This window comes from Topomyia yanbarensis, chromosome 3 (assembly GCF_030247195.1).
Source record: "Topomyia yanbarensis strain Yona2022 chromosome 3, ASM3024719v1, whole genome shotgun sequence".
Classification (NCBI taxonomy): domain Eukaryota; kingdom Metazoa; phylum Arthropoda; class Insecta; order Diptera; family Culicidae; genus Topomyia; species Topomyia yanbarensis.
The window spans coordinates 28,383,162-28,395,552 of record NC_080672.1 but is presented as its reverse complement, the minus strand read 5'-3'; positions in this window follow the sequence as shown (position 1 = coordinate 28,395,552).

The following is a 12,391-nucleotide window of genomic DNA, read 5'->3' as shown; positions in this document are numbered from 1 at the left end:
TGGCGGATCGCATTCATTGCAATTGAGTGAGTTTCACTCAACCTATATTTTAACTAAAGATTAGGCAAATCCGACTGAAGTCCACGCTGGCACGTAGCCAGAGGGAAGGAGGGGGAGTCTAAAGGGTAACTCCGCTCCCCCACCACATTTTCGGAAATAATGATAAATGATCACAAATAAAAAATAATAATTCCAAACAAGCGTGTTTTCAAATTGATGTGAAAATGATGTAGAATAAAGCAGTAGATTGAGCATTGGCAAAAACAAATTCTTACATTGGCGATCCTGCCGGTTATTGTAAAAAGAATCCGGTTAGAATCACCCACGCGGTAACCAAAATAAGGAGAGTGAAAGCGTGTAAACTGAAAGGCTTCCCAAAAACAATATGGCGACTTGAAAGAAAAAAAGAACTGAAAGCATGGAAACCACGTGCCTTTTCATACTAGCAAAATTGCTGCTTGGTCGCCTGCAAAGAAAAAACTCAGCAGCCGCATGCATATATTATATTTCGCAAAAATCACCTTAGGGGCCATTTATATGCCACGTGGACAATTTAGGAAAGGGTAGAGGTCACGAGAAAGTCCATGCTTGTCCATTGGAATGGGGGTGTGGGTATGGGTAATGTCCACGTCGTCATAAATTTTGTCTTCTATATAAAAATGAAACAAATTTGTATTGTCATTGGTGTGAGCGGTTATATTCAATTTTTTTCAAGATTTTTAAATAGTCCAAGTGCTTATAACAGCATAGTATGTGCGTGTGCATCACGTGTGAAAATTGAAAACATCTATGAAGACTATCATCGAAAAAATCATAAGAACTCACACGAAAAAGAATCAGATTTTTTTTATCTAAATCACTTGATGCAATCATCTGTAACATGGTCTAATCACATTAATTTTGGATTTCATAGCTAGAGGTTGAAATTACGAACCAATTCAAGAATTCAAAGGTTATTTTGTGATGAATCTTTGAAATGTAAATATAAAATATCACAAGTCGTTGAGATTTGAACGATTTTCATAAGGTTTGCTTCATATTAGTCTTCCACATGGGAAAATTTTCTAAATCTCATTTTTATGAAACTACCCATTTTTTTTTGAAAGTCCACATGGACACCGTAGGGAGGGGTAGGGGTTTAGGAATTGTCCACACTTGTCCACGAGGGGGTCAGAAAAAAGGCTCTTTGTCCACGTGGTAAATGAACGGCCCCTTATAGTACGCCACATCGTAATTGAATAAAAAAAAGCTCGCGCATAAATATCAGCAAAAAAAAACCTTGCCGCAATGAAAGCTGGGCATGACGGTTCGAGACAACCACATTATATTCAAATCACAAAACAAATAGTTTTCCTTTTGTTCTAGCATAATGACATCGCATAATTGCATATAATCAATCGTAAGACTAAAACATGGCCGCCAGCATAAAATATTACCGCTACAAAGCTTGGCACGGCAGATCGGGACGACCGCATTGTATTCAGCTAAATGCCTTGAGCAACACGATTTTTGAGCCATTAATGCATTGCTCGTATACGCACACCAGCGTTAGCTTACGATCGCGTTGCTTACGATCGCCTCACAGGTAAGTCGTGCTCCTGTTGCTCTCATTTAAGTGTAATACCGTGATGGGAGATTTTCAAGCAATACAGTCAAATTCTCAAATTTTGGTCTACGTGGTTTATGAATGGCTCCTTGTCTCTCTGGTCGTGGCAATTTGGTGTATACAGTGCTACCCAGCGGTGAAAACACGACCCATGTAAATTATCAAAAACGGTTCACCGGAAGTTGCCATCTTGGTTTTCGGAATTGCGTCCAAAATCGATCTCTGGTAAAGATGTAAAGCCTGTTCCGAAAATACCCATATTGATTAGGTTAGAGAGAATTAAGCATTTGCCACAAAAATGGGGTAAAATAAATAAAAACAATTGTGGCGAACGTTTCAGTGGCATTCAATTTTTGAACAACAATATAAAATTAATTCACTTCGTAAATATTCTATGGGTATACTTTTTCGATCGATCTGCTTCTTTCTATAACACTAAGCAAATGATCAAACAACTTTTAGGCAGGTTTTCACTTGTTCAACAAATATTTTGGTTGTAGTACAGAACCTACGAATCAATTGTCGACAACCGACTAGTGACGGCAACCGACCACTTTCCCCTACCTACTACGAAACTATATGAAGTGAAACAACGAGAAAAATGTTAGCCTTCGTTAGGTGTAACATTTTTGTAACGAATAATTTCGAAATTATTTTAAGCCATAGGGTGAAGTGCCTATTTTCACCATACTAAGGAGGGCGCCTCACTGAGTCATTAATTACTCGGCGTACAAACAATGGAATGCGTACAAATTGGCATCAATAGCTTTGCTTCGTTGTTAAGTACCAAAATAATGACATACATGCGCTGAAAACAGTGAAATTCTCGTGTTTGAGCGCAACGAAAACACGAATCGAGTGCCCCTATTGTTGCGCTACCATTTGACTCAATGCGTTAAACAAAGATGGCAGACACTGCTCTAACCAACGGCTTCAAATGGGTAGCGTGATAATAGAAACATAGCGATAATGGGCTCATCACCCTATTTAAATGTTTTTGAAACCAAATTGTTTGTTAGAAATTCAGAGTTTGGTAAATAGTCTTTGATGCGGTTTGCCAACAGGAATCGGTGCTGGCCTCAATAATACTGTACAAAGATAATGTGGTCAATCGATAAAACTGATTCAAAACCTTTGTAATAATTTTTAAAGCATGTAGAAAATCACAACTAAAATAAGATTGAAACTTCATGAATCCAGTACTAAAACTCAGAGAGTTTTTTTCGGAAGCATTTTTAGTAGATTTACTGATATTAATATATACTGGTGACTGGATTAAGGTCCATATAAGTTTTAGAATATGAATTGACCAATTTTACACAAACTCGAATTCTTCACCCAGCAAATTCCCATATAAAATGGTAACACCATGACGTCCAAAATGGTGTAATACATATCAAAAAGGGTGCAAAATAACTCGGATTTGCGGGTCTAGATCACTAATAATCATTTTAAGCAGCTTTGAACACATTGGCCACCTATGACGGTTCTTGATGCCACTAGGTACTTTCCAAGTTTGTAAGTTAATCTCGCACCTTTTTCTCGGGGAAGTCTTGACCGATTTTCATAAACTTGGTTTCAATTAAAAGATACAATACTCCCATGGACTGTTATTGAATTTCATTCGTATCTGACATTTGGTTCCAGAGTTACAGGTTGTTTATTGCGACCGCATAGGAATTTCCCATATAAACCGGCATAATCGTAATACTTCAAAGGTTAAACATCCATTTTTATTTGCAAGTCTAGATATCATCATTTCTATTTACAAGAGTAGATCACTGATGGCCAATCAAAGATTCTTTGAATATAATGTCCACTATCGACAGTTCCGGAATTTTCGGGTACTGGACGTATTCCAGGATTAGTCACATCGATTACTCGGTGATGACTGAACCGATTTTCATAAACCAAATCTCAAATGGTGGGTATAATATGCGGTTGGGTGATGCATACTCCATCAGCCCCCTCTCAGCTTCCCCTCACACCATCTCATTCTACATCAACCCCTCCCCCCCCCTTCCTTCCTTTTGACCTACATTCTCTTCATCGGCTATATACATTTTTAGAGAATTTCGTCGCATAGCCATATGTTATAAGTGAATTTGGAGTAATGGTACAACAACATGACAACAATGTTCCATAAATACCTTCTTGTCTCATTGCGACTGTACTCTCCGCAAAATAGATCTTTATCACACACGTCCATAGCAAACTAGTCCATTGTTCACATTGTTCTTTCAAATTGATGTTCTTTGGGTGTTTCAAACAACTCGAATAATTAAAAATAATATTTGGTTTTGTTCTGTTTGCTTTCGTCCATTTCTAGACAGCCAGTTTATAAAAGGAGCAAATGAGTTATTTTAACTCTTCAATCTCTTCCTAATACAAGTTATAACATTATTTATTACTTGTATGGACTTGTCAGCTTTCAGATTCGTCCAAATCTGAAAAAATCAGATCCGTTCAGATTTCGAAAATATATATGTTAGTTAATTGTCAGCTAATAAGTTTTGCTGAATTAATACTATCAATGTTAGAAGTATTATTCGAACAGCATCATCTTGAATATAACCAAACATGCCTACCATGTTCTTGGAAAAATATTTACACAGCTAAACTAAAATACCTCAAATCAATCGACCTATCAAATACGTCATTACGAAACAAAGCTACTCTGCAATACAGATATGAAATTAGTTTGGTTTGGAAATATAAATGATTTTTGGCTTTGGCTTACATATTAGGAAATCACTTCAAAAATCGACCTGCCATTTGAGTCCCAGAGGGCCAAGTGTCACATACTATTCGATTCAAATCGACGAGACTGCAAAATGTCTGTGGGTGCATGTGTGTATCAAATAAAGCCGCTCAATTTTCTCAGAGATGGCTGAACCGATTTGCACAAACTTAGTTTCAAATGAACGGTTCTAAGGCTCCCACAAGCTGCTATTGTATTTTTTGTTGATCCTACTTCCGGTTCCGGCATTGTGGGCTGAAGACTGCAGCCACATAGCAAATTCCTATATAAACTTGCAACATGAAGATGTCCAAATGATGCAATACATATTGAAACGGATTTAACATTACTTGGATTAGTGGGCCTAGATCCCTAAAGACTAATCAAAGTAGTTTTAGCTGTATTGGCCAACAGCTAGCATAGTTGGTGAATCGATTGCCTCGTACCCAGCTCACCTGGGTTCAATTACCAACCCCGCACATAGGGTTAGAGATTTCTCTAAAGAGATTTCACCAACCCAAAAACGAGGCGAATGGCCCTAAGGTTAAATAATTTATAATCAAAAAAAAAAAAAAAATATTGGCCACCTATTACGGTTCTTGATACTCTCCGGTAACTATCAAAGTTCGTATGATAATATCACACCTATTTATCAGCAAATTCTTAACTGATTTTTACAAACTTGATTTCAAATGATAAATACAATACACCCATTGACTGCTTTTGAATTTCATTCAGATCTGACTTTTGATTCCGGAGTTACTACGGGTACATAGGAATTTAAACCGAACTAAGGTACCGGGCATATTCCAGAATTAAAGTCACATCGGATTCGGTGATGACTGAATTTATTTTCACCAACTAGGCCTCTCTCACATCCTCTTTTACAGGTATAATCCCTTTCCCCTCTCACTGCATTCCAAAATATGTTATACGAAGACAACATTTAATTCATGCTAATTTATCCACTTAAATATTATATTTTTTGTTCCAAGGACGTCATCGTCAACATGTTGCTCATCAGGTTCGTGGCACTCGTGCCCTTCTAAATATGTGCAAAGTGTAATAAGAATGTAATAGACATTTTCACAAATATATTGAATATAACTTGCTATTGGATAAATGAGAAAGGCACAATTACACCATTAGGTGGATTAAAACAGGTATTTTTTTATATTATTTGATTATATTGTTTTGTTTGCATTACATTTCTAATTTAGTATATTGGGTGTTCAGCCACAAGTGGACTTTTCATCCCTATTGTTTACATGGAAGGTATAATATGCAGTTGGGGGTAGAATCGCCCCCCCCCCCTACCACTAACACCTCCACTATTCTCGCATGAGGGAATTGCAAAAAAACACTCATTTTTGAAATCTCAAAAGCCTCCTATTGCGACAAGTAAGTAAGTACAAAGTAAGCTCAGATGCCAAATTTCACATCATTTGGTCAATTTTAGACCTCCGCTCACTTTGCTTGTAGTTTTTGACATTGGTTTCATGGGAAAATACAGTGTACCCCACATTTTTACGTTCACCCTAATTTCTCAGAATAACTTTTTCCATTCAAATAAACTGCACCAATTTGATAACGTTTGTTTTGAAGCTTAATCGACGATGTTTCTCGAAATTTAGAAGTCTTGGTACGACCACCCCCCCCCGAAGGAAATTTCCTAGTTCCTCCTAAATAAACTTACCTAGTAGGTCTGTAAAACCAGTGAAAAAATTGATTTGAAATGATTTTGAGTTTAAAAACTACTTTAAATTTGTTGAAACTTTTTGGCGGTGTCCGGACCTCCCGAACCCTTCTCCTGGATCCGCTGCTGGGTTCAAGTGTTTCAGCTACGACAAATAGCTTCTCAAGTTCGTGGCTGTCGATCCATTGTATGTATGTGCAAATCGTACTGAATATGTAATGGATATGTCCACCATTATATTGAACATAACCAGCCATGGAATCGTACACGAAAAAGACAGTCATAAATTCATGAACAAAAGGTCACGATCTCGTGAACTGAACATTTTACGAAAACCATGACCTGAAATTATTAATAATAAACCTCGAATCCATGAAACAATTTGAATGTTTGGTTAGGGTACTTTTATTGTTCCCTGGACATGTTTAGTTTTTTTTTTTGTGATTCTAGTTCATGATTTGGGAATATACAGCCGACAGTCAAATGATGTTCATGATTTCAAGAGCTTATTCGCGATTCTTGTGATTTCTTATCACGTTATTGTGCTATCTTATTCATGAGTTTACTATATCATTTTTCTGTCAGACTAGCGGCACTAAAATTCGTGATTTCAGGATCTTAGTCGCGATTTTTGTAATTTCTATTCACGTTATCGTGATATTTTAGTTATGAGTAGAGTGATTCATGTTCATGATTTCAGGATCTAAGTCTCGATTTTTGTAACTGTAACGTAATATTTTAGTCAAAAATAGAGTAATTCATGATCATAACTTCAGGATCTTAGTCATGATTTTCGTAATTTCTGTTGAAGTTATCGTAATGTTTTATTTTAAAACTTACTTCCAAATTTGACACGAAGAGTAATATGACTAATGTTTATGATATCAGCAGTTTTACCATGGTATTCGTAAGTTCTCTTCGCCTAATTGTGATCTATTACTTTTTGGTTACTATCGGTTTTTTATTCGCCACAAGCCGTGTGGTGTCCGGCGGGCTGAAATCTTTTTGCACTATTTCAACCAAGAATAGAACCTCTAGGAACTGCTCCCATGTCGTAAGAGGCGACTAACAACATGCTAGGAGTTCCTAGGCCGACGTTTTGCTCCGTACCGAAGACTTAATCTGGACGGACCTTAAGGTTTTCCATATTACCCTCTTTCCAGTCTGTATTTAGTGAATCACTGACATATACTCACCTTTTCTGATTCGCCTTTCTTGATTGTGTACCAACGTTTTAAGTTTCTTCTGGCGGTTGTATATTAGCCGTAAATGACGAAATCTAATTCTACACTAAGTAACAGAATATATTAATATACCGGCACTTCCACGCCAAGGTTTAACTTCCAAAGCTTTGGTTTAAAAACCGTTTTTAAAAAATGGAAACTTTCATGTAGGAAATTTATTGAATTGGCCTAAGATGGAGCTGTCGAATTTCACAAAAAGCTTTTTATGTTGCAAGTGATCTGTAGTTGTGTTAAATTAGGTATTTTTCTATTATATTTGGAACCGTCTACCGACAAATCTACATTTACGAATACCTCCAAAAGTGACTCCTTGAGGTCTCATGAAGGCCTGACACTAGCTTTATGATACTTTTGCTTTTCTAAACAGTAATAAAAATCTCAACATTCAAGAACTTCACTTTGTCAGAAAATGTAGGGCCATCGGAAGCTAAAACTTCGTAAAATCGCACTCCTGGTCCTTTTTTCAGTGCAGTACTCTACGTCACTCGTTCAAATTTGCACCGCTCTTATGGTAGTCGGTATTTGCTAGTATTACTGTTCTCCCATCCATTCTGGTAGTCAAACGGTGGGATAGCAAAATTCTTACAAGTTTCCTATCTCATGCCTCCACGCGAGTCTAAGTCTATTGATGACATTTGGTCCTTAGACCGCAGAATGAGAGGGTACGAACAGAATGAGAGGGTGCGAACAGATCTAGTCGAGAAAACATTGCCGTAAAATGAATAGTTGATCGGAAATTAGCCCCAATACGACTAATCTGACTAGTATCTATGAACACGGGTCAATACGTATTGAAAATTCGCCGCGTCTGTTTTTATGAACCTAATTTAAAGCTCCGTTATTGCTAACAAGCCCGTGCATCAGGTTAACAATCCTTTATATTTCCCTTCAGTGTTCGGTATTATCGCTCGTATACTTGTATTCCACAAACAATCCGATATGGAAAATAAGAAATACTTTCCTTGATTTATAACATCTCTCGCTATTTTTGCCTGTATAATGTGTTATCACTCGGTAGTTTTCAAGCCAATAAATATATCGTAGAGAAGAAGTAGCGAATTCTGTCCAAATACTGTTGCAATAAATAGTGATCCGGCCCATTACGCGGATAAGATTAGCTTTTCTAGGCAATACTCCCACGGTCGGCCGTGTGGAGTTCAAATTGCTTTTGTTTAGGGAACATAGTATACTCTCGGTAGCCGGCTGCCCAGAGTTTAAAAATAACCAAAAACTAAACAAGATCATCTCTTTTTCGAGTGATCGTGCACTCGAAGACTAACTAAACAACTACCTAATAAAACATGCTTTACAGGTCGCATCGTTTGCTTGGAGCGAATCCTAGACCTGATACCCTTCCAAACCACCAACTCCGCGACACCTATGGAAGAGTCTGATGAATCGTCGTCCTTCCGTTAAATAGGTGGAGCATCAACACTTCCCGTCTACCTTATCCTTTATCCTTCCCCGTGAACGATGGAGATGGGGGCGGCCGGCAATGATGGCTATCATGCTGTTGAGGTTTTAATATGGGTCGGATTGGTATGAATTCTTACTTACCACTTCCTAAGCAACTCTTATTAGATAATCAGCAGTCAAACATGATGAAGTCAGTGTGCAATCCGCCAAAATCATCGTCACAACGCAACGCAACGCAACGCAACGCAACTATCGGTTTTTTATTCGCCACGTTATTACAATATGAACTGGATCATAAAAATATGACTGATTCTCAGCGTAGTTTTCGTTTTCTATCCAGACATTACATTACCGGTAAGTACATATTCAAGTTTTCTATAGGTCATAAACTCTTACTAGGCCCGAACAGGGTCCTCTACTTAAATACTAAAACTAGGAAAAATTCACATTTTTTTGTTCCCGTAAGCGCACGTGCATTCAAATACTGATTTAGCTTTGAGATCGGAGTCACTCTAGGTTTGCTCTGAACTGTCAATTTTATGTAGATCGTGAATATTATAGAGCAAATATAGAGCGACACCTATCTAAAACCGAGATCAGCATAAGTGGAGGAGAGCGAGTAAAGGCTCATTAGCTAGGGCAATGAGTAAAGACCTCTGTCCCATCCCAAAGGACCAAAGGAGTGACATTGACCTTCTTAGCCAAGTCACTCCCATCGTTTTATCCTAACCCATTATAAATTGAAACGGTTTGTACGTTTGTCTTCGTTTCTTCCTCATTCAAGTTTCAAAACGATTCGTTGGTTGAATTGTTCATTAAATGAATAATTCAATTGCCGTATAATATTGAAACATCTTCAAACCCAACTCTGCACAGTAGGCCTGGCCGTTTTAATATTTGCGACGTATTATAAAATGCTTCAAATATTAATGTTGACAAAAAAAAAACACTAAAGAATAACTGCAGTGTTTTACAGGATGCTTTTCAATACTGGCTGTGCAAGGGTTAGAATAGAATCGATCCAGACATTACCATTAACCATATCAAACGAATAACGATGTTCGAGGTCCTAATAGTTTTTTATATATAATGCTCGTGTCAATTAATATGGTCGCTAGCAGCTGGACATTCCATAAACCAGTGCATGGAACAAATTTCCAAATTTTGTGGAAGAGTTCACGGGAAAATTTCATTATCATGTTACATGAAATTGTAAATGATTAGCGATATCTTCTAAATATCACCAGCATGCAAAACTATTTCACAAAAATGAAGGTGAGTTGTGACTTATACTAGATATCATGAACCAGTTCATGAATACATGGATTATATTTCATGCTTTCGTGAACTATTTCACGAGCGGGGATATTGGATCGTGACATATATTAGGAATCATGAACCAGTTTCCGAATACAGGAAAAATATTTGATGATTTTGCCGCATCCTGTGTGCCAACATGGTTGATCGCCTGGCCCCTCTCGCTCTTCAGTTTGTAGCACTTCCTACGAACATGTCCTCTGCGTCCGCAGTAATCACAGCTACGTTGATCGATCGGCCATTGTTTGGCGTCCATTTTGTATTGCCGGTGAGACGGACCAGCAGACGAATTGCGATACCTAGAACGCTGCGACTGAAAACGAGCTGGCGAATCATGCAGACGATCTTCCGCCGGCCGTATGTCGGATTTAAAACCAAGCCAACTCTTCACTGAACCGCGAAACTTTTCTGCCTGTTCTCTCATCCTTTGAACAACCGCTCCTCTTCCCTTGGTCAAAAAATTACTAGTATTTAGCGAAGCAACCAAGCCAATATCATTGTTCGCCATCGCTTTTGTATGAGTCGCCGCCATTTCCCATGTAGCGATAATCTTTTCCGCCTGTTCTAGCGTCAATTTAGAACTATCCTCCGTGAAAAGGCGATGCTTAAGCGAGCTATTCGTCAACTCAACAAGAATGCGTTCAAGGATGTCTATTCTTTTGGTCACCAAGCTCCCAATGTTCAGCTATAAGTTTCAGTGGAAAAATAAAGTCACTCCAGCTTGCTGTACTTTCGTACCAAAACTATATCTTTGGAGCAGGACTGAATCAGTTTTGTCAAGTCTCTCCTTAAGCTTTTGAACTAGTATCTCATACGATACCTCGTCCATCAGTGTTTCCGTAGGATAAAGCTTCTCTACATTGTGAACAGATAATCTCCGCCCAACATAAACATCTGATCCTTCCTCTCATTTTCCTTAACTTTGTTCACCCGGAAATGGAACGCTAAACGCCTTATCCAACCGGTGAAGGATTGACCCTTGCGATACGGTTCAATATTTGGAGGTACCACATAAGACATATTTGCCAAAATCTAGGTAAAATAATTATAGAACTTTACAATCGGTTCCAAACAAATAAATTTAAAATTTAACCTGTCTAAAATATTTAAACAAATACAAAAAGAAATTCTGTCACTCACCAGAACAAATCGTCACTCACACCAGATGCCACAAAGCAACCACTAAAAACTTCTTTCGGCGGAACGAAACAACGACCGCAAGCACCAGAAAACCTTTCCGGAAACGTGTAATAGCAGCAGTAATTACCGCCGAACAATTTTTCCTGCTGTGTAATAATGTCGTTAAACTATTAAAATAAAGAAAGAAAAATCTATTAAAATTTTGTATAAATTATTGTCTTCACCAATCTATCAAAAGGATAAAAAAGGGTTAATTATTTTGGATTGTTCTTTTGTATTAAACGACGCTGACGCCGCAAAAAGCAAATGGCGTTCCGGTCGACAAACGCGCTTTGTCACCCGCCTCTGCATATAATTCTACAGAAACTGCAATATCACCAGTTCTTTTTCACCGCCGTGCCGTAAAATGTATTCGGCCGCTACCGTTTTCCTCGTCGCCACTATTTTAAATGCGTTAGTTTACTTACGGTCTTCCTATGACCGGACTATTCGGAAAGATCCCAACAGACCCGTCTGTACAATGCGGACAGCGAACAACCTGAGATCTGGAGAAAACAGCTTTAGACTTGTAAACTGGAATTAGACTATCTCATTATTTATTTCCATCAGGTCAACTGACAGCAGTGTTGCGCGATTGTGCTAAAAGATTTGCTGAATACACGCTAAGGTGTAACTAACCACTAACGTGTAACTACAATACATATCAAACATATCCAGAATATTTTATCATCATCATCATGAGTCAACCATTGGTTTTATGAATAATGTTCATAAAGTTGTGAACTAGTTCGCGTACCGAAAATCGCATTAGAAATGACTTGGCGGAAACCGTAACTAAAGTTCACAAAGCAAAACAAATAGTTCCACTAAAGCACTGAGAACTGACACACAAGTAAAGTTTTCAACTTGTGTAAGAAATTAAACTGTCGCTTTGAAACGACAACAGCAAGTAGCAACTTGCCGTTGGTCGGCGCTTCGATCGGCCAGCAATCGCTATACGGGACATGTATGCAAACTTGGATACAATGGTGACTCACGCACGCAAACCTGTATGCGATGGTGATTTTCAACGTATTTTTATTTAAATGTTTACACAGGTTTTTCGGGAAAGTTTACTCTAGCTTATATGTCTGTTCTCTGTGACTAAAGTACGCGTTATGCGGGCGTTACTGAAGGAAAATTGAACATAATTATAAAACACATGATTTTTGTGCATGGTCCTGTTTTCATAA